The 24,373-nt window shown below is 44.0% G+C and overlaps 1 pseudogene; it reads right to left on the reverse strand.

Annotated features, from left to right (window-relative positions):
- Positions 1 to 9,328: 9,328 nt before the first annotated feature.
- LOC129398108 (nascent polypeptide-associated complex subunit alpha-like) lies at positions 9,329 to 15,483 on the reverse strand (annotated as a pseudogene).
- Between the last annotated feature and the right edge of the window lie 8,890 nt (positions 15,484 to 24,373).

Consider the following 24,373-nt stretch of genomic DNA (forward strand, 5'->3'; position numbering starts at 1 on the left):
TAACACACTCGGGGGCTATTCATGGCCACCTCCTCATGTCTCATTGTTGCATAGACTGTAATCCCACATGAATAAAATATTTCAAGGCTTTTGTGGGAGTAGGGGAGTGGCGGTGGTGGGGGGGCAATTCTCAAATAGGAATAGCAGCAACGTGGAGTGAGACTCTAAAACCTGCATTCCTCCTTCACAAGCTTTTCACCACGGAACACACTGTACCCACCCTTTCTGGGTACTGCAAAAAATTACGTGGATGAACTTCCTTCTGTGGAGCACAATAAGAAAAAACCGGCTGGTCAGCATGATGATCCAGCTCCTACAGGTGCCAGCAGTTCAGCCGGTGGTGCGGTGCAGAAGCGGAGGGAGGAAGCTAGGGCAGGAGACTCTCAGGACCCAAGGGTGCTAACCTCCATAGGAAACATTTATTAACCACCTCCTATATGCCTGAGGCTGGGCTAAGTAGAGGGTCCAAGAATGCTCAGGGCAGTGTTCCTGCCCTGAAGGAGCTCGCAGTCTACCAAATCATGACTCATGTCCTGGATTTTTTTTAGTATTTCTGAGTGTAGAAGGTGGATGCAGACACTTTCCAGAAGGTGGCTGCTTCTAATGGGAAAGGTCCTGAGATTTTCCAAGGGAGGCAGGCAGTATAATTTGGTATGACCGTATCAGTTAAGGTCCTTCCCAGGATGAAACAGACGGTATGTGCAAAGACTTTAACTGAAGCCTTCAAGTGAAGGAACAATTTACAGGGGTGTGGACAGAGTTTAGGGAATCAATGCAGGTATTAGCGATAGTGGGAAGATAACACCACCCCTAAATTTACAGGAGTGAGGAAGGGAGCTAGAGTCCTGGAGAGGGGCCACAAAACAGGAGCTGTAACTGATGAGGAAGCTGCTGCTGCCAGAACGGCCTCACATCAAGGAGAGAGCAAAGACCTCTCTTTCTCTCCATCCATCCTCCCTCCACTCTCCTGTGTCTCCCATTGGCCAAACCCATCTGGTAGCCAGAAGGCAAGGGAGCCTGGAACCTAGTCCAGGACAGAGATTGGATAGGGAGGGCAGGGAGTGGGTCCCTGGGTGGGGTGAGGTGCAAGGAGCATCACCAACACCAGCAGGCACTACATACTCCCATCAGAGGCAAGTTACTTATGCCCTTCTAAACCTGATTGCTTATCAATAGAACATCACTCCTTCTAAGGATTATTAGGAAGATTAAATGAGGGGGGGGGAAATCTCAGGTACTTACAAAGCTCATTTCCTAGGAGTAATTTTCCTAGCCTATTTTCCTAGCCTATTTTCATCCCTTCCATCAAAGGAAACCCCAGGGAGGAGGGCCTCCCAGAGTGTGGCTGAGGACTTTCAGCTATTCTATAGCTAGCCCACCATCCTCAAGTGGCCTTTGAACTGGTCTGATTCAAACTGCAAATAACAATTTAGGAGATCCTAGAAGACTGTCCAAGGTCAACCCAGACTCAGACATATAGGGCATTCCTGGGCAGGTTGCCAAGTGTGTATGCCCCATGGACTCAAGGGATCAGGAAAGGGCAGGTCATAATCCAACAGCCCCACTGTGCCTATGGACTAGAAAGGACAGAAATGTCTGATGATCCTCTAACTTCCCCAGGAAGAGAGATCTTAGAAGGAAACAATAGATTGGGGCACACTCCAAGTTACTTGAGAATTGGACCATTCTTTTGTTTTTTTCTTTTAACATGGAGTCTCACTCTATCACCCAGGATGGAGTGTAGTGACATGATCTCAGCTCACTGCAACCCCTACCCCCCAGGTTCAAGCGATTCTCTTGCCTCAGCCCCCGAGTAGCTGGGACTACAGGCATGCACCACCACACCCAGCTAATTTTTGTATTTTTAGTAGAGACAGCGTTTCACCATGTTGGCCAGGCTGGTCTCGAACTCCTGACCTCAGGTGATCCACCCACTTCGGCCTCCCAAAGTGCTGGGATTACAGGCATGAGCCACCGCACCCAACCTGGACCATTCTTAAGAATAAGAATAAAATAAAATCCCACAAAAAAATCAGTAGAAGTCAAATCCTCAATTATATTCTACCCCAAGCTAAAGAGTCATATACAGATTTAAGATATTCTAATTTACTACCATTTCAGAAATGTATAGTTGAACAGAACAGGAAAAGCCTTGATTGCTTTTTTTCTTTTGCTGACATCATTTGAATACTGTCAGCTTTCAAAGAAGAGATATGTTGAAAATATCCTAGAAATAGAAGTTTTTGAATTTAAAAAATCATGTGTGTAGAATCTTTCTGAATTTAAATAAAAACTGAAAAACACTACAAGAACCCTGAAAGCCTTTAAGAAACTCAGCGTGGGATCTGCTCAGTGAATTGGCTGCTGCCTTGGCCGCTCTGCACTGGAGCTCAGCCTATGTCTGGGGATGTCTCCCCGGGAGAGTGCTCTGAAGAATGTGAAGATTGGTCTCTGGGCTACCCATGGTTTCTGCTGTGGTATGTAACCATGGCAAGTATGTAACCATGGCTTATACTTGACAGGTGCTTAATAAATGCTTATGGAAAAAAAGAGAGATGGGAGAAAGAAAAGAAGGAGAGAAGGAAGGGAGGGAGGAAGAGAAGAAGAAAAGAAGGGTGGGAAGAACAGAGGAAGATAGTATATGGCTCTTCACACAGATCTAGCCTATTTCTGAGAGAAACTTCAGGAAGAAATAACAGCCAAGTTTTCTACTTGCTCCAAACCTTGGGAAATGCCACAGTGTGGGTAAATATGAAGTGTTAGCTACAAGAGAGCAACTAGGAATCAGCTGACATGCAAAAAGAGCATAAGTCTTAGGCCTTCATCTGTCCAAGACTGCCTGAGATCTGAAGAGACTACAATATCACGACGACTAAATGCTTATTTTATTTCAACTAACTTTTCCTTCTTAAAAAAAAAAAACTCTTAATTTTTAGACATTTTTAGCATCATGAAAGAAGAGCTTTGTCTATTACCCATTAAAATTTAGCCAACTAACATTTACTGAGATTTTCTACAAATAAGGAGGCACTGTTCCAAGATAATATGAACTTTAAAATATTCCCTCTAAGAATGTGATCTCATCCCCTCTACTTTATAGATAAGAAAACTCAATTTAAACAAGTCACCCAAGGTACTGCACAGAATGGATGGAGGAACTACTTTGGAACTCAGACAGCATGACATGAAACCTTAATCCAAACTTATACACCCCATGGCCCAGGATGGCTTTGAATGCAGCCCAACACAAATCTATAAATTTTCTTGAAACATTATGAGACATTTTTGCGATTTTTTTTTAGCTCATCAGCTATCGTTAGTGTTAGTATATTTTATATGTGGCTCAAGACAATTAATTCTTCTTCCAGTGTGGCCCAGGGAAGTCAAAAGATTGGACACCCCAGCCTTAGTCCCATTTAATGGCCTAAGGCTAAACTCTACATTAAAGCCATTGAACTGAAAAGGGTAGAAGGGAAGTGATTAGCTGCTCCCAATCTCCTAAGTAAAGAAGCAAAGCTCATATAGACACTCAAAAAATGGATCTGTTGTCTCAGCCGGATTTAATTTGCAGGATTCACTAAGAGAAAAGGGAAAACAAAAAGCAAAACAAACAAACAAACAAAAAACTGAAAAGCTTCCTAACCAACAAAAGAAAGAAAACTTCTTGTTATAATACAACTGTGGATTGTCATCATTCCTTTTACTAGGAAGACAAATGGCAAGTAATTTAGTACCCTTTCTGGTTTATATTATTTCTATACTGTATGCTAAGCCAAAGTATAAAATCCAAGTGTACTTTGGCTTGAAAATTTGAATTTTAAAGGGAAGAAGTTTGTTTCCTAATTTCAGTGAATTATTTTGCTGTTACCAATTAGATGTCTTGTGATGACAAGGAATATGAGAGCTATTTAAAAGAAACCTGTACAATGTGGCAGAGTAATTGCAGTCCTGAATAGGGCAAGCAATTAAATACAGCCTGCATCCTGCATCTTAGGGTATTTTGAGGCATCTCATGGCATTGTGCCTGGTTCCTGGGATTCACATGTTGAAAGCTTTTCACGCTTTCTTTTAAAATATGTATTTAAAGCTATTCATCCTCTCTTGAAGCAAGCAAAGGAAAGAGCCTTCTGCAGAATCCTGCTGGACTCATTCTAACCCAGGGAAGCCAAACAAATTTCTAAAGAGGGCAGCTCACAGCCTCCAGTTCACCTAAGACATTTGATGATCTAATGTCATTAAAATTCATTAAAAATTATTGAATAATTTTTGAGAGGCAGTCCCTCATGAAAGAGACATTATTAAAATGTTTTACGATTTTAAAAACATGCACATAGTAAAGTAGTCCAACAACACAAAAGAATATCCAATGAAAAGCTAGTTTCTCTCTCTCCTGACCTACAGCCCCCCAGTTCTCTCTAGAGGGAAACACTTGGCTTCAAATGTGCAGACATACTCATAACCATTACAGAGATTTATATTTTATAACTTCATCACCTTAACAGTTGACGAACATTTTTTAAAGAAAGAAAATGAAGAAGATGGAATTTTCAGATCTGTGCTTTGAAGGAAAAAAACAGAGGGAGGTGAAAGAGTAGCTGAGGGTGAGGGAAGGAGGCTGATTTTGATGGGGTAGCCAGAGAAGACCTCTCTAAAAAGGTGACATTTTAGCTGACCAGGAGAAGGAGAGAGCAAAATGAAAGTCAGGATGGAGTGTTTCCCAGGAACTACTGTTTTCAGCAACTGGAAAAACCAAGAAGGGGCAGGGTTTGGTGTTGGAGGAAAAAAAAAGGCCAATGTAATGGAAGAGCAGGAGGATGGCAGGCACAAGGGACAGGTAGTTTTTTCAGCCAGGGTAGGGAGCTTGGATTGTATTCTAAGTGCCACTGGAAGCACTGAAGAAGTTTAAGAAGGGAGGTGGCTAGGCGCAGTGGCTTATACCTGTAATGCCAGCACTTTGGGAGACCAAGGCAGGATAATCTTTTTGAGCCCAAGAGTTCCTGACCAGTCTGGGCAACATAGCACACCTTGTCTCCACCAAAAAACAGAAAAAATTAGCCAGGTGTGGTGGCATGCAACTGTAATCCTAGCTACTCAGGAGGCTGAGGTGGGAGTATTGCCCGAGCCAAAAGGTCGAGGCTGGAGTGAGCTGAGACTGTGCCACTGCACTCCAGCCTGGGTGACAGAGCAAGGCCAAAAAAAAAAAAAAAAAAGAAAAAAGAAAAAAAAAAAAGGAAGGAAGGGAGGGAGGGAGGGAGGAAAGGACGGAGGGAGGGAGGTGGGTGAAATGTGTTGTATACTTTTCTTAAAGCTCACTCTAGGCCAGGTATGGTGGCTCATGCCTATAGCCCCAACACTTTGGGAAGCAGAGGCAGGAGGATCACTTGAGGCCAGGAGGTCAAGACCAGCCTGGGCAGCAGAGCAAGACCCTGCCTCTACAAAAAAAAAAAAAAAATTAAAAATTAGGTGGGCATGGTGGTGTGAGCCTGTAGTCCCAGCTACTCAGGAGGCTAAGGTGGGAAGATCACTTGAGCCCAGGAGTTTGAGGTTACAGTGTGCTACAGTAGTGCCACTGCATTCCAGTATGGGCAACAAGGCAAGACCCTGTTTCAAAAATTAAGAAATAAAATTAAAAAAATAAATAAATACAAGCTCACTCTGTTAGATTGCTTCCAAAGGTGGCCACAACCATCCATCCCACCTCACATGCCCTTTTGCAAATGGGCCTTTGCCATTTCTCCCTCTGTTTCCACTCCTCCTGAATCTGGGCAGGCCCTGTGACTTGCTTTAACCAACAGAATGTGGTAGAAGTGACAGGGACATAGTGCAACTTCTGAGATTGGGCTATAAGAGGTCTTCCTGCTTTCTTGGAGCCTTGAGCCATATGGAAAGAATACTGGGCCAGCCTGCTGGAGAGGCCCCATGGATAGTGAGGTCCTGGAGCATGCCAGAGCACGAGGCCCCAGTGTTCCAGCCATCCCTGCTGAGGGGCTAGACATGTGAGTGACACCACCTTGGGTTCTCCAGCCCAAACTTCAGTCATGTGAGAAAGTCCAGCCCACACTACATGCAATACAGCCTTCGTATTCCAGTTGAACTTGCCCTGCTCAGCTAACCCACAGAATTGTGAGCAAATAAAATGACTGTTTTTTGTTTTTTGTTTTTTTGTTTTAATCATTAAGTGGCTGGGCACAGTGTCTCATGCCTGTAATCCCAGCACTTTGGGAGGCCGAGGTGGGCAGATCACCTGAGGTCAGGAGTTCGATACCAGCCTGGCCAAATGGTGAAACCCTGTCTCTACTGAAAGTACAAAAATTAGCCGGGTGTGGTGGCTGGCGCCTGCAGTCCCAGCTACTCAGGAGGCTGAGGCAGCAGAATCACTTGAACCCGAGAGGTGGAGGTTGCAGTGAGCCGAAATCGTGCCATTGCACTACAGTCTGGGTGTCAAGAGTGAAACTTCATCTCAAAAAAAAAAAAAAATTAAGATTCGGGGTGGGCTGGACGGAGTGGCTCACGCCTAGCCACTCCTAGCACTTTGGGAGGCCGAGGTGGTTGGATCACTTGTCAGGAGTTCAAGATCAGCCTGGCCAACATGGTAAAATCCCGTCTCTAGTAAAAATACAAAAAAATTAGCTGGGCATGGTGGAGCGCATCTGTAGTCCCAACTACTTGGGAGGCTGAGGCATGAGAATCATTTGAGCCTGGGAGGTAGAAGTTGCAGTGAGCCGAGATCACACCATTGCACTCCAGCCTGAGCGACAGAGAGACTATGTCTCAAAAAAAAAAAGAAAAAAACAAAAAAAAAAGATTTCAGGTCATTTGTTCTGCAGCAGTAGATAACTGATGAACTGATGAACATATTCTGGCTGATATGGGAAAAATGGATTTTAGGGGACTTACAGGTGGAAGCAGAAATAACAGGTAGGCCACTGGAGTGGTAAGAGAGAAATGAGTGAGAACAGTGGAAATGAAGAAGAGTCGATAGATTTGAGATAAATTTTGGAGGTGAAACAGATAAGATGTATTGATAGATTTAATGTGGGTGGTCAGGGAAAGGACTCCTCCCAAGCATTTGATTTGAGCAACCAGATGTAAGCTAATGCTGTTTATCAAAATAAGTAAGACCCAGATAGGAACGGGATTGGGAGGTGAGAAGTGAATCAGGGTCCTAGATTTCTAACATCCTAGTTACTGTGTATTGCTACAGAGCAATCTCTCTTAATCCTGCAATTTTGGCCATTTCTTAGATGTCTATCATGTTGTCTTTGAAATAAATAAATATTTATTTATTCAATAAATTGAATAAATATTTATTTATTCAATAAATTGAATAAATATTTATTTATTCAATAAATTGAATAAATATTTATTTATTCAATAAATTGAATAAATATTTATTTATTCAATAAATTGAATAAATATTTATTTATTCAATAAATTGAATAAATATTTATTTATTCAATAAATTGAATAAATATTTATTTATTCAATAAATTGAATAAATATTTATTTATTCAATAAATTGAATAAATATTTATTTATTCAATAAATTGAATAAATATTTATTTATTCAATAAATTGAATAAATATTTATTTATTCAATAAATAAATGAAGTTTTCTGACTACAAGCCATGAATGAACCAAAGATGACATTTGTGGTTATCCAAAAAAAAGTCTCAACCTAGTGAGATGGAATTGCTACACAGGAACTTTTAATAAAAATTAACTTTTAGGCAGGGCGCGGTGGCTCACGCCTGTAATCCCAGCACTTTGGAAGGCCAAAGCGGGTGGATCACTTGAGGTCAGAAATTCAAGACCAGCCTGGCCAACATGGTGAAACCCCATCTCTAGTCTCTACTAAAAATACAAAAATTAGCCAGGCGTGGTGGCATGTGCCTGTAATCCCAGCTACTCAGGAGGTTGAGGCAGGGAGTCATTGAACCCGGGAGGCGGAGGTAGCAGTATGCCGAGATTGTGCCATTGCACTCCAGCCTGGGTGACAGAGCAAGACTCCATCTCAAAAATAAATAAATAAAAATAAATTGGCCGGGCACGGTGGCTCACACCTGTAATTGCAGCACTTTGGAAGGCTGAGGCAGGTGGATTACGAGGTCAGGAGTTCAAGACCAGCCTGGCCAAGATGGTGAAACCCCGTCTCTACTAAAAATACAAAAAAAAATTAGCTGGGCACAGTGGCAGGTGCCTGTAATCCCAGCTACTTGGGAGGCTGAGGCAAGAGAATCGCTTGAACCTGGGGGAAGGAAGTTGCAGTGAGCCGAGATCATGACACTGCATTCCAGCCTGGGTGACAGAGTGAGACTCTGTCTCAACAAAAATAAATAAATAAATATAAATAAATTAACTTTTATCCAGGTTCAGTGGCAGGCTCCTGTAAGTCCCAGCTACTTGGGTGCCTGAGGCTGAAGGATCACTTAAGCTCAGGACTGCAAGGCCAGGTTGGGCAACATACCAAGAACCTGTCTCTAAAAAACAAATTTAACTTTTTGTTCATATAGACTTTTAAGGACAAGCTTCTGATATAAATAGTGCTATCACATGAGAGCAGAAAGCTCTCTCTTGACAACAGAGTCAGCAGTACAGAGGTATTAAATGCTCCACATGTCTGTAGATCAGTTTGGACTTGGCAACCCCTGCTTTGGATGGGAGAGTTACACCAACTTATATATTCAATGACATAAGTAAGCAGATACTCCAAGAGAAACAACCTCATTAAAAATTCACTAGAATGAAGTCTCAGAACTGTCACTTACACATACTGTTTTATTTTACCTAACAAAAATAGCAGGCACTATCAGTCAGCTACCTCCAAGCCATTCCCAAACCTTCTACAAGCCCACTTTCCAAATTAGAGCAGGGAAAATCAGATACTTAAACTCCAAGACCCTTTCACATCTGTTCAGTAAGCTGTAAGGAGGAATCCTGCTGGGGAACTTCTAGGAAAGAGTTTGCTTCCTGATAAAAGAGACTGACGAATCAGAAGAGTCCCCTGATATCACCATTTCCCAATTTGAACCCCATTTGTAAGAACATGGTACTTGGAGGTGGGGAGGCCATCTTGCAACCATGAAATAACCATGCAACCTGAGGTTGAAGATAAAAGTCCATCATGGGAATAGCAGCATAAAGAGAGGAAAGCTCTAGATGACCTTGCTGAACAGCTGCACTCTAACTGGGAAATGCCTACCTCAAACTTCTTTTTTTTCACCCAACAAGAAGCCATAACTTTATTAATAATACAAACAGCACAAATTTCAAACCAAGCTGCAGTTACTCTTTTGAAACACACACAAAAAGATCCTCATCTTCAGATTACATTAATTCCATGATAGCATTTACAATATCAGCACTGTTGTTCTTCAGGACTCCGACTGCCTTTGCTCACACATTTGCTTGTGACAAGACCAATCCTATATCCTTAAGTTTCACACCTGTTTCCTCAACCTCCTCCTCTTCCCTCTCCTCTTATACAGTTAAGTCTGCATGTTTTCTTGAATGTTTGAGACAACTTCACCTTGAACTTTGAACTTCTCAGCAGCTCTTAGCTGTGCTTGTTGAGATGAATCTTTGATCTTAGTTCCCCGCTCCCCCCTCCCCAAGCCAAACTGTGTAGGTGTTTGAAGCTAGGCTCTTGTAGACATCTGGTTTTGTGATGACAAAGAGGATATTCTTAGATTTCGGGATAGCGACTCTAGTAACCCTCATAGCCTTTCACAGACCCAGTTTGGACATAGCCATAGCCTTCTGTGCCTTCTTTTCTTTTCTTTCTTTCTGTCTTTTGAGACAGAGTTTTACTCTGTCGCCCAGGCTGGGGTGCAGTGGTGCAATCTCAGCTCACTGCAACCTCTGCCTCCTGAGTTCAAGTGATTCTCCTGCCTCAGCCTCCTGAGTATCTGGGATTACAGGAACGTGCCACCATACTTGGCTAACTTTTGTATTTTTAGTACAAATACTAGACTAGTACTTAGACTAGAGATGGGGTTTCACCATGTTGCCCAGGCTGGTCTCGAACTCCTGACCTCAAGTGATCCATCTGCCTCGGCCTCCCAAAGTGCTGGGATTACAGATATGAGCCACCGTGCCTGGCTATGTGCCTACCCTTCACTCTGACTGTGTTTTGCTTTCTTGACTGGTTCTTCATCAAATGCGGCTGCTGCTGCCACCTGGGCTTATTCTGTGGAATTTTGTTCCTTGAGTTCTGGTACTGATTCTTCACTGTAAGATTCAGTGCCAGACCTGTGCAGGGAATATAAAGATGGCAGCAGAAAGAGCCCACACTTCTGATTTCAGGAGAAAATTATAAGTCTATTCCTTAAGCTAGTGCTTCCCCACTTTGTCTGGTAATGGCACACATAGAAAATGATACTATTTGGGCCTAAGCGGTGGCTTACTCCTATAATTCCAGCTCTTTGGAAGACTGAAGTGGGAGGATTGCTTGAATAGGAGTTTAAGACCAACCTGGGCAATATAGCAAAACTCCCATCTCTACAAAGAAATTCAAAAATTGGCTGAGGCAGGAGGATTTCTTGAGCCCAGGAGTTCGAGGCCACAGTGAGCTTTGATCGCACCACTGCATTCCAGCCTGAGCAACAGAACAAGACCCCATCTCTTACAAGAAAAGAAAAAAGAAAGATACTATTTGTATGGTACAATGGTGTGTAAATGGACAGGCTACTTACAGCCAGAGGTGACTGGCCCGAAGACTTTAGTCACCCTCAGGCCTTGCCTAGCTGCCCTAAAGGCTGAGGGGATCAAAAACTTGGCCATACCTGTAAGCCATTTATGGCACCCAAGTGGTGGTGGCGAACCAGTTGGGAAGTTCAGCTTAAGCCATGTGGATGGGGTGCTGTAAACTTTGCAGCAACTGACACAATATATATCCTTTATGAGTGGAGAGAAGAAAGGATGGATGAACTTGATCATATACTTGGTGATGAAATTCAGGAGTCATATCATATTTAGAGGATCCTGGTAAAGGTGTCTCTGGATATTACAGGAGACAATTGAGACTCCTCAAGAAAGGGACCATGGCTGGGTGCGGTGGCTCATCCCTATAATCCCAGCACTTTGTGAGGCCAAGGCAAGAAGATCACTTGAAGTCAGGAGTTCAAGACCAGCCTGAGCAACAAAACAAGACTCTATCTCTACAAAAAATAAAAAATAAAATTACCTAGACACGGTGGCATGTGCCTGTAATCCCAGCTACTTGGGAGGCAGAGGCGGAAGAATCACTTGAGCCCAGGAGTTTGAGGCTGCAGTAAGCTACAACGGCACCACTGCACTCTAGTGTAGGTGACAGAGAGTAAGACCCTGTCTCAAAAAACGCTGGAGGGGGGACCTTGCTTTTACTTCTCTCTACACTTCTCCCTTTATTCTTCTCTCTCTGCATGAAAATTGGCTTTCTGTGCTTTTCCTACCAGAGGGCAGGAGACAGCTGCCCCACCCTCCTGGTCCCAGTGATAGTGGGCCCATCCTCTGGAATCAGGCTTCCTAGGTTTAAATCCTAACTCCATCCTTAGTATCTGTGTGACCTGTAGCAAGTTACTTAACCTCTCTGTGCCTCAATTTACTCATCTCTAAACTAGTGATAATGTAATATACCTCAGTAGGGTTGTGGGAAGGAATTAAATCCATTAAACTATATAAAATAATTTAGGACCATGTATTACTCTGTTTTCATGCTGCTGATAAAGACATACCTGAGACTGGGCAATTTTACAAAAGAAGGAGGTTTAATTGGGCTTACAGTTCCACGTGGCTGGGGAAGCCTCACAATGATGGTGGAAGGCAAGGAGGAGCAAGTCCTGTCTTACATGGATGGCAGCAGGCAAGGAGAGAATGAGGAAGACGCAAAAGCAGAAACCCTTGATAAAACCATCAGATCTTATGAGACTTATTCACTAACACGAGAACAGTATGGGGAAACCACCCCCGTGATTCAATTATCTCCCACTGGGCCCCTCCCACAACACATGGGAATTATGGGAGTACAATTCAAAATGAGATTTGGGTGGGGACACAGAGCCAAACCATATCAGACAGTAAGCACTATATAAGTGTTAGCTATTATTATCTTTAATTCCCAAGCAAGAAAATCTGATTGGCTGAGTTTGAGCCAGTGGTTCACTCCTGGCCTAATCCCCTAATTGTGCACTACATATCACTAGGTACTAGTCCTCTCGAGCATTTGTCTCAATTGTAATTTAAGATTTGATTGAGGACTGTATTCACAACTAGACTTTGGGACCATCTTCTTTTGTCCACCATTCTATTCTCAGTGCCTAGCACAGTAGCTATAATCTGGATGAAATATAATTGTAGTGTATACCACTTACATTGTACTTTATGTGCAGCATATATATATATATATATATATATATATATATATATACACATAAATAGCTTGATGGTGGTCAAGTCCCGATAAATATGTGTTGAAGACTGAATTAATGGTCCCCTCCACTATGGCTGGAGATGCAGCTGTGTGGCTGCAGAGGTCTACCCTCAGGGATGGAGAAGTATTTCCTAATAAAGGGGTATAAGCCAAACAGAAACCTCCAAATGTATCTGCCATTGCCAGGCACAGGGAATACAAAGTCAAATAGATGTTTGGCAGACATTGTTGGCAGCATAACCGGTTCCTCCCTCTCACCTCCTTCATCCTTAGTTTGGTAACTTTATTTATTTATTTATTTATTTATTGAGATGGAGGCATGCTCTGTCGCCCAGGCTGGAGTGCAATGGCGTGATCTCGGCTCACTGCAACCTCCGCCTCCCAGGTTCAAGTGATTCTCCTGCCTCAGCCTCCTGAATAGCTGGGATTACAGGCACCCACTACCATGCCCAGCTAATTTTTTGTATTTTTGGTAGAGACGGAGTTTCACCAGGTTGGCCAGGCTGGCCTCTAACTCCTGACCTCAGGTGATCCACCTGCCTTGGGCTCCCAAAGTGTTGGGATTACAGGCATAAGCCACTGCACACAGCCTAGTTTGGTAACTTTAAATGTTGGGTATCAACACACTCAGGGAAGGAACCCCAGACCAGAAGTTGAATCATGGTTAGTCTATGGTAATTATGGTAACCACTCCCCTATCTTTGTTATCCAGTGATAACCAATGACATGTGAAAGGATGCATGTCTCAGGGGCATCTGATAAGAATTTGTTCCCCAGTTGAAATAAATACTGTGAGAAAGCCTGAAACCTTTCTTGCCTGGATGTCATCAAAGACAAAAGCCAAAACTGAGGGTGGTACAGTAGAATGACAGAAAGAACCCAAGGCCACATATGTTTATCATATAAATTATTATTATTATTTTTTTTGAGACAGGGTCTCACTCTGTCACCTTGGCTGGACACAATCATGGCTCACTGCATTCTTGACCTCCTGGTCTCAAGCGATCCTCCTTAGCTCCTCCCACCTTAGCTTCCCAAAGTGCTGGGATTACAGGTGTGAACCACCCTGCCCAGCCTACATGTTTTTGTTGTTTAAGCCACTCTAGGCAAGCACACTCTTGTAGCCAAACACAATGTAACTGATAACTATAGTCCCCTTACCTTAGGAACTGAAAATGAGGAAGGAAGACAGATCAGAAAATCAGAAGCTTAAAGTTAGGAACAGAGAAGGATGCCCACTATCACCACTCCTATTCCACAATGTACTGTAGATCCTTGACTGCATAAGATTGGAAAATGAAACAAAAGAATTGTGACACTAGAATTGTGCCATTTATTTTATTTTATTCATAAGATAAAAAATTGATAAATTGGACTTTGTCAAGATTAAAAAAACTTTTTCACTGCAAAGAACCTGTTAAGAGGATGCAAAGTCAAGCTAAGGACTAGGGTAAAATATTTGCTAACCACATATCTGACAGAAGCCTCATATCTAGAAAGTATAAGGAATTCTCAAAACTTAGGGGAAAAAATCCAATTAGAAAATAGCAAAAAACATTTCACTGACAAGGATATAGTAATGTCAAATAAGCACATGAAAAGATGTTCAACATCATTAGACATTAAGGCATGCAAATTATTATTATTATTATTAGAGAAGGGTCTCACTCTGCCACCCAGGCTAGAGTACAGTCATAGCTCACTGCAGCCCTGAATTCCTGGGCTCAAGCAATCCTCCTGTCTCAGCCTGCCAATTAGCTAGGACTACAGGCTTGTGCCACTATGCCCTGCTAATTAAAAAAAATTTTTTTGTAGAGACAGGGTCTCACTATGTTGCCCTGGTTGGACTTGAGCCCCTAACCCCAAGCAATCATCCCTCCTCAGCCTCCCAAAGTGTTGGAATTACAGGCGTGAGCTACCACCCCCTGCCCAGAAATGCAAATTATTAAGACCACAGTGAGATACTACCACATAACTACCAAAATGACTGAAATTAAAAAATAGTGACAACACCAAATGCTGGCAAGGATACAGAAAACCCAGATATCTCATACATTGGTGGTGGGAAGTGTAAAATGGTATAGCCACCCTGGAAAACAGTTTGGCAGTTTCTTAAACACTAAACATGCGACTACAAAATGACCCAGCAATTGCCCTTCTGGTTACTTATACCAGAGAAGTGAAAACTATGTTCATATGAAAACATGTATATGAATGTTCACAGCAGCTTTATTCATAATAACCCAAACCCAGATGCTGTTCAATGGGTGAATGGCTAAACAAACTGTGGTATATCCACACTGTGGAATACTACTTAGCAATGGAAAGAATCAACAGTTGACACACACAACAACTTGGATGAATCTCAAGGGCATTATGCTGAATGAAGAAAAAGGCAGCCTCAAAAGGCCACATACTGTATGATTTCATTTACATAATATTCTGGGTTTTTTTGAGATGGAATCTTGCTTTGTTGCCCAGGCTGGAGTGCAGTGGTGTGATCTCGGCTCACTACAACCTCTGTCTCCTGGGTTCAAGCGATTCTTCTGCCTCAGCCTCTCGAGTAGCTGGGACTACAGGCATGCCACCATGCCTGGCTAATTTTTGTTATTTTTGGTAGAGATGGAGTTTTGCCGTTTTGGCCAGGCTGGTCTTGAACTCCTGACCTCAAGTGATCCGCCCCCGCCTTGGCCTCCCAAAGTGCTGGGATTACAGGCATGAGCCACCGCGCCTGGCCTATGTAACATTCTTAAAATGACAAAATTATAGAGATGGAGAACAGATTAGTGGTTGTCAGAGATTAGGGATGGTGTCAGGGAGGGGGTTGGGTGTAACTATAATTAAGTAGCATGAGGATGATTCTTTGTGGTGATGGCATAGTCCTGTATTTTGATAGAATGGTGGTTATATGAAACTACATATGTGATAAAATTGCACAGAGCTACACACACACACACACACACACATTGTACCAATGACTCAATATCATAAAGATGCCAATTTTTTCCAAATAGCAGTAGTAGGAAACATTCTTGCTTCCATTACATGAAGGCTGCAGACTTTTTGTGGCCATATTGGACTCTGCATGATTCCATTTGTCTTTTCATTCTGGATCCCCAGGGAAGGTGCAGCCACTCTTTGGGGCATGATATTCTCATGGCAAATGGCAGAAGCTCAAGGGAGGTAGGGGAAGCGCTAAAGCATACAACATATTTTAAGCTTCTGTTCCAATGTGGTGTTTGCCAAGGCAAGTCAACACAAGCCCAAAACCAGTGGAGCAGACTGGTTTACCCCACCTATAGAAAAGCATGGCAAAGATGGAAAGGGTACGAATAATTGTGAATGAACAATGCAATCCACCACATATATTTACTGAGATTTCAAATTAAAATCTCAAGTTTATCATAACAAATGAATTAGAAAATGTCTATGAAGGAGAAAAGAGCTAAGAATACTTGAGATCTGTATAAATAAAAAAGAGAAAGTCAGGGTAGGACTTGTATATTTGGAAATCAACACTTGAAATAAAACCACAGGCTAGGCACAGTGGCTCACACCTGTAATCCCAGCACTTTGGGAGGCCAAGGCGGGTGGATCACTTGAGGTCAGGAGTTCAAGACCAGCCTGGCCAACATGGTGAAACCCTGTCTCTACTAAAAAATAATTTAAAAAAAATTAGCTGGGCGTGGTGGCATGCAACTGTAATCCCAGCTACTCAGGAGGCTGAGGCAGGAGAATCGCTTGAACCCAGGAGAAGGAGGTTGCAGTGAGCCTAGATCATGTTACTATGCTCTGGCCTGGGCAACAGAGCGAGGCTCTTTCAAAAAGAAAAAAAAAAAAAGCGAGAGCAAGAAAGAAAGAAAGAGAAAAGAAAGAGAGAAAGAGAAAGAAAAAAGAAAACCAAAGATTTCAGGCAGTATGATGCTAGCAGAGGGATAGACAAATGGAACAAAATAGAGGACCGAAAACAAACCTATATGTGTATAAAAATCCATTGTAAGAGAGTTCTGGCATTGCAAATGAAAGGAGAAATGAATTTCAGATAGAATGTGGACTTACACATGAAAGGCAAAATTGTAACACTTGAAATAAAATATGGGAGAATATTTTTATATCCTTGGGGTCAGAAAGGACTTCTCAAAACACATGAAACAGGGCAAAAGACACCATCGATTAACAAAAGAGGAAACAGGACTAGCTATTAAACATTAAAGATGCTCAGCCGTACTGGTAATTGGGGAAATACAAACTACAACTATTATGAGAGATCATTTAGATGAAAACAAGTGCTGGCAAAGATTGTGGGACATGGATGACTTTCTTTTTTTTTCTGAGACGGAGTCCCGCTCTGTTGCCCAGGCTGGAGTGCAGTGGCACGATCTCACTGCAAGCTCCACCTCCTGGGTTCACGCCATTCTCCTGCCTCAGCCTCCCGAGTAGCTGGGACTACAGGCGTCCGCCACGATGCCAGGCTAATTTTTTGTATTTTTAGTAGAGATGGGGTTTCACCGTGTTAGCCAGGATGGTCTCGATCTCCTGACTTCGTGATCCACCCGCCTCGACCTCCCAAAGTGCTGGGATTTACAGGCGTGAGCCACCATGCCCGGCCGGATGACTTTCATATACAGGTGTTAGAAATGAAAATTGGTACGACCACTTTAGAAAACAATTTTAGAAAACAACCAGTTTAGACAGTTTGACATTACCTAGTAAATTTGAACGTGCACTTACCTTAAGACCTGATGATTCCACTTCTAGGTATATATCCTAAAAAACATTCTTACACACATGTATCGGAGAAATATTTAAGAATATTCACAGCAACACTGTTTGCAATAGCAAAAACTGGAGCCAATCCAACATCCAAAAGTAGAATGGGTAATTAAATTGTGTTATGTTTTTACAACAAAATACCTATATAACAGAGAAATCAAATAGGTGAATCTCAGAAACATAATGCTGGGCAAAAGCTGCAAGTTGCATGGGAATAATGCGGAATGATTCTATTTTAAAAAAGCTCAAAAACACGCAAAAACAAACCATGTAGTGTTTAGGGACACATATATTTGTGATAACATAATTATTAACACAAAACTTAGGATGGTGGTTTCCTCTGAAAGAGAAGGATATGATTATAGAGCGGCAGATGGAAGGGTTCTTCCTTGAGTGGAAGCTTTAGCAAAGGCAGTTTCAGTGGAGTGGCAGGGATGGAAGCCAGAATGGTGTGTTGAAGGCTGCGTTGAAGCTAACAACATGAAAGACAGCTAATGCAGTCAGCTCATTAAAGACATGTTGTTGAAAATAGGAGCAGATTATGTTATCACAAAGCAGTGAAAATGATCATTTGCAGAGCAAACTTCTTTCTCACAAGGCAGAAGGAGGGTGAGCTAGGGTGAATATAAGAGGCTGGCTGTGATTGAGCTGAACGTAGGGGCAAGAACAGAGCTGCAGCCTGGGAGCCCTCCTCATAAAGAGGGAGATTTAGGAGTCTTCTTCGTTGGTCGCCCAAAGACTGTCTGCCCACTTGGAGATAAGCAAGCAGGATCTCCAAGCAGCTCAGCCACTGCCTGCTTTGGCTCTCATGAGACCTCCTGCCAGGAATCCCCATTAATCAAAGTCTGGGAACAAAAGCAGACCAGTCAGTTCCCAGGAGTGCTCACATGTCTTGCAGCCTGGCTTGGGCTTTCTGTTTCTTTCGGGGTCATTGCTCTGACTACCCACAAATATAACTTAAAATCTCATCTCAATGTGACTTTCTGGTGATGTTTTAAAAGCCTATCAGGGAAACTGAGCATTTGCATCTTTGGAAGTTTATTCGGGGGACTAGCTAGGAAAACTCAATGTGGAAAAGTACAAGAGAGAAATGATCACATTGAAAGGTCATGTGGCTGGGCGTGGTGGCTCACGCCTGTAATCCCAGCACTTTGGGAGGCTGAGGCAGGTGGATCACAAGGTCAGCAGTTTGAGATCAGCCTGACCAACATGGTGAAACTCCGTCTCTACTAAAAATACAAAAAAATTAGCTGGGCGTGGTGGCAGGCACCTGTAATCCCAGCTACTTGGGAGGCTGAGGCAGGAGAATTGCTTGAAACCAGAAGGTGGAGGTTGCAGTGAGCCGAGATTGCACCACTGCACTCTAGCCTGGGCAATAAAAGCAAAACTCCATCTCAAAAAATAAAAAGAAAGGTCATGTGTACAAACTTTGACTTTGAGGGTTATCTAGGAACTCATTAGTAACCTGCCTGGAGAGAAACCTGGAGCTACAAGCCAGCAGAGAAAGGAAATGTGTTCTTCTATCAGCTCCAGGTGTAGAGCAACAGGAATGGGGCACAAATCTGAAGAAGGGCTGGGCGCGGTGGCTCACACCTGTAATCCCAACACTTTGGGAGGCTGAGGCCGGAGGATTGCTTGAGCCCAGGAGTTCAAGACCAGCCTTGACCTCCTCTGTGTTAAACATAAAAAAATTAGCTGGGCATGGTGGTGCATACTTGTAATCCCAACTATTCAGGAGGCAGAGGCAGGAGGATTGCTTGAGCCCAGGAGTTCAAGACTGCAGTGGGCTACTGCACTTCAGCCTGGGTGACACAGCAAGGCCCTATCTTAAGGGGGAAAAAAAAGTCTGGAAAAGGCCAAAGGATACTCAGAAGAGAGATTTCACATCCTGTTAGGTAAAACTGCAGCTGTGACTATGGGGTTGGGGAAATTTCAGAAGCAGTAGGAGAAAATCAAGAACTTCCCCTTCCTAGTGTGGAAACAGGCTCTTGGGATCTCTCCTGCCTAATGATCCCTGAAGGAGAGAGGGAAACAAACATCTTAAGGAAAAGGAAGAAATCATCATGTTTCTTTTCTCCTGGAAACCAGGCCTGTTTCAGAGGGAATAAGAAAAGTCGGCTGGGTGCAGTGGCTCATGCCTGTAATCCCAGCACTTTGGGAGGCTGAGGCTGGAGGATCACGAGGTCAGGAGTTCGAGACCAGCCTGACCAATATGGTGAAACCCCATCTCTACTAAAAATACAAAAATTAGCCAGGGGTGGTGGTGGGCACCTGTAATCCCAGCTACTCAGGAGGCTGAGGCAGGAGAATCACTTGAACCTGGGAGGCGGAGGTTGCAGTGAGCCTAGATCGCGCCATTGCACTCCAGCCTGGGTGACAGAGTGAGACTTCGTCTCAAAAAAAAAATTATAAGAAAGAAAGAAAGAAAAAATCAGATTCGTGATAAGCTTGTCCCAAAACCTCAGGTAAGATTGATAGTCCATTTTAGGGTGCTGCTTGCCTCCTCTTCCATCTCTCCGCCTTTGGAGAGCAGATACCTGTCCATGCTTCTTCAAAGGGTGGAATGAGATCCCATCCATCTTACATGTATTCAACAGTAGCTTATTGAATGCTTCCTGTGTTCAGGGAGCTCTTCTAGGTATTGAAGAAGTGGCTGTGAATGAAAATAGACAAAACCAGACTGAGATAATGGTATGTAAAGTGTGATATGAATATGGGGGTCAGGCTCGCTCAATGCTTTTGCCATTTCCATATGGGATGATTCCAACAAGATACTTATAGTCAAGCTGTTAGAAATAAAGGCTTCCTTTCCGCTCTCCAGCTACCCCAATAAATCTGGGTCATTCATCATTGTTGTTCAGTTTGTACTGAGCAGCCCCAGTTAAGTGAGCTATGGTTATATTGAAATATCCACTTGGCCACGAATTGAGTGAAGGTGGGAGGTTCCTCCTGCTAATTCTCCTCCCCTTCCAATACACTTCCTGGCAACCCCCACGCGGAAAACCTCACCCTACTATAGTCCCCCTTCCTCCCACTCTTCAGAAGGCGGTGGCCCCACCCAGGAGAGGGCTGCAGATCGGGGCCAGCCCCAGGGCCTCCGGGGTGCCACCTCTCTCTCGCGAGGGTCCCTGCCGTGCCCCGGCTCGCCGCTGGGAGGCGCTGCGGCACCGGCGTAGGAGCCGCCGGCGGGGTGGGGCGGGGCCGGCGGGACGGGGCAGAGGGCCCTGCGGCGGCGGGCGCGGCGGGCTCGGCGGGCTCGGCCACAGGTAACCCGCAGGAGCCGAGAGCGCTGCCTGGCGCGCGGGCGGCTGGAGGCACGGCGCTGGGCGGCGCCGAGGCCCTGGGGCCGCCGGAGCCAGCGGGAGCCAGTCCCCGTCTTCGCCCCTCGCCCCCCACCGTGTCGCCGGCCTTGGTCCCTGCGGCGCGGACGTCCGGCGCGGGAGAGAAAGGTACCAGGCGACCTCGCCGGCTCCCTGGGACCCCCGCTTACACCGGGGTGGGCGCCTCAGGTCGGGGAGGACGCTGTCGGGGGAAGGGGGCGCTGCTCCCTCGGCACCCCAGGATCGCCGACTGCCCGCGGGGGAGACCCGGACACCGCGCCTCGCCCCCTGGCCTGCGGCCTCCGAAAACGCCCGGCGCGAGGGGGTCCCCCCGGGGCGCCTCCCTCTTCGCCTGGCATCAGTTGCCTCCCTGGAATATGGAACTTCGGGCGAGGGAGGTGGAGAACTTTCTTCTGGGGCTCGTCCCTCGTTCTCCTGCTTGCTCGCAGTTTGAAGGAAGGGCGGTGGGGGCGGGGGTCCGAGTACCCCGCGGTCTGCGGCGCGTAGGAGGGTAGGTCCCTGGCCTGCGGCCGCCTCCGAATGACCCCGTCCCTCCCCGCCCTGGACGACAGCACTAGGGTGCAGTCGCAGGAGAGGGGCCGATACCCCTCAGGAGCCCCATCGGCGAAGCCTCAGCAAGTGGCATCTCCCGGGGTCCAGAGAGTCGGCGTGCTGTCTGGTTTGGGTCCAGACATCAGCTCACCCAAGCTTATCTTGGGCTTTTAAGTGTGTTGCTTCCGGTAGATCTCGGGGACTGGAGGGGAAGTGCAGCATTATTTGTGACCCAAGAGGGACTTGAATGTCTCAAAGCTGGTCAAGAATGTTTCCCCCGCGAGGTAGCATGAGATGGGTCACGTGGTAGTAAAGAGCCACTTCGGGCCCGTGAGATGGAGTTCTGACTCCACCACTTGTTAGGTATGTGACTTTGGAAAACCCACTTCTTTAAACCTTAGTTTTTAGAACTCTAAACTGCAGGTATTGTACATAACCTCGTAGTATTGTGTTCATGCAGTGAAGTGATGGGAATGAAATGCTTGGCATTGTACTCTTGTGTGTTAGACACCTTTTGCGAACCTGTTGAATGTTGAATTCATTCATGCTTAGGTTCTGTTAGGCCAGTGTTAAGTGGAAAGAACTTGGGCAATGAAGACAAACACACCTGGGTCCAAGGTGGTCCCATCCGTGGTATACCGATTGGGGGTTTCTCATCCCCAAAACACCAATAGCAGCCCTGGTGGGGTTTTTGTTGTTTTGAGACAGAGTTTCGCTCTGTTGCCCAGGCTGTAAGCTTTGACCTCCTTAGCTCAACCGATCTTCCCACCTCAGCCTGGGACCACCACACCTGGCTAATTTTGAATTTTTTTATCTTACTAGAGACAGAGTCTCACTGTGTTGCCCAAGCTGGTCTCGAACTCCTCCTGTCTCAGCCTCCCAAAGTGTTGGGATTACAGGTGTGAGCCACCGTACTGGTCTGCAGCCTTGTTCTTGAATGTAGTAGGTGTGTCTATACCGATACATGTTACACTTTGTCATCTTTAGTATTTGTTTAGCATATGGTAACAAAAAATCTTTTAAAAATTAGGGATACAAATTAAAATTGGGGAGCATTTTCTGCCCTCTAGGTCATACTGGAGATGGGGGAAGGGTAGAAGAGGGATGAAGAGGAATTAAAGAGACCAGAAAACAACTAGTCGCAGTGTTGGGAGGTATAAACCAATGGTAATTTTTAAAAATGTGAATTTATTAACTCCTTGTTTTTTCATGGTGGCACCAAAAATTAATCTTAGTCTCCCACTTAAACTCATCAGCCTCCCCAAAGCCTTTCCAGATAAGCATATGCTCCATGTAAAAGCAGACTGCCTGCGATCCAACTCAGCTTAGAGACAAGGCACACTTCCAACTCCCAAGGCCTCCTTCTTGTATAGAGATGCTGGTGCTGCCACTGTGAAATACATCATACACTCAGACAGTATAAACCTTAGGGTGCAATGTAAAGAATAACAATAGATCACACCCAAGTACGCGTCACCCGGCTGAAGAACTAGAACATCCCCAGGCCCCTGGAGCCCCTGAGTACCCCTCTCCATTGCCATCCACTCACTTCTCGCCTCCCACCCAAGGAACCACTATTCTGGATGTTGTGTTAACTTTTTCCCTTGCTTATATGAAAAACCCTGAGGAAAGGAAGTTTCCCAACAAGCATTTCCACAATAACCTGGAGCATTCTTTATTTTTCTTTTTTTCTCAAGGAGCATTATTATTGAACTTAAAAGCAGGCTATTGAGGGTAAGATACAAACCACAAAAAAGCCGAAAGTCTCAAAGTCGGGGGATCTTTTAGTCTCTGTCTTCTTCCAAGTTTCTCCTGTCTCCCTGGCACGGATCCCGAAGGTGTGTTCTGTCTGTGTAGGGGAGACCCAGTCTCTTCCAACATAGATTGATGGCTGTGATTTTAAAAGCTTTGCTTGAGTCCCTAAGAAGTGGGAAAACAGTAATTTGGGTGCGTGCGTTTTAGAAGTTTTTTTAAAAATGCAAATTATCCAGAAGGCATTGTGTGGGATTTGAAGGATTAAGCTAAGAGTGACCTTTAAAAATGGTTTTAACAACCCAAATTCCTCTTCCTGGTTGATATGTTTGTGTTATTGTCTTTGTTTTATTTCTTCAAGGTCACATGGCTTTCCTTGGTGAATCTTACACTGTTTTGTTACTTCTTGGTTAAGGCAAAGATTCTGAAACTTGGTTTCATGGAGCCCTTAGTGTCTGAGTTAATTTTTTCACAATTCCCTTAGGCTTCAGTAGTTAGTAATTTTTTCACAATTCCCTTAGGTTTCAGTAGTTAGTAGTTAGGTTCAAACAACTAAGTATTTACTTAGAAGTTGTTTGAAAAAATAATATACATAAACTGAGAGAAAAAATATTTTACATCCTTTAAAGTCATAATTACTAACCGTATGTATGTGCCTATACTACTTTTCAAACCTTGGGATCGTGTTGGACACTGCCACTCTCATTTCCTGTTTCACATTAATATTTCCGCAGCATTTGGCTTTTATCACAGCAGCCACAGAAAACCCAGCTTTGCAAAGATGTATTGTCTTGGATAGGAATGTAACATGATCTACTGTTGAAACTGCAAACTACCTCCCGTTAATAGGTTCAGCAGTGTCCAGACATGTTTGGTATACTAGTTTCCATTGAAATTTTCAGATTTTCTACATTGCCCATTTTAATTTGCGATAGTTGCAAAACACCCAGTCAGGGGGTCCAAAATAGTAAACTTTGAAAACATTATGCTAGGTGAAATAAGTTAGTCACAGAAGGGACAATATTGTATGATTCTGTTTATATTAGGTACCTAGAGTAGTCATACACATGGAGACAGAAAGTAGAATGGTAGTTACCAGGGGTAGGGGGAGGACAGAATAGGGAATTCATGTACTATTTTTGCAACTTCTATGTAAGACTAATATTATTTCAAAATAAAGTTTTTAAACGTTTTTTAAAAACAAATTCTGTTGATGGTGCCCCACTGCTGGACTGTACCAAGGCACTGAGGTTAGGGACAGCAGCAGAGAAAAGCTTAGGGGTGACATTACCTCTATTTCCCAGCTCTTCCTCATCCCGTCAAGGGGGAAGAGATGGAAGAAATAGCTATGTTCTCTCTCTTTTATAGGGAAGTGTCTGCATTATTTACTGGTGGGTTCCTTTATAAACCTGAGGATCAGCTATTAAATTTGCCACTAAAATAAGAATTTTTAACCTGGGGTTCAGTGGTGGGCTACAAATACTCTAAGATCTCCTAAAATTATGTATAAGTATTTAAGTGAATGCTCTTATGTATGTTTGAGGGGGAAGAAGTTCCATAGCTTTC

This window comes from Pan paniscus, chromosome 5 (assembly GCF_029289425.2).
Source record: "Pan paniscus chromosome 5, NHGRI_mPanPan1-v2.0_pri, whole genome shotgun sequence".
Lineage (NCBI taxonomy): Eukaryota > Metazoa > Chordata > Mammalia > Primates > Hominidae > Pan > Pan paniscus.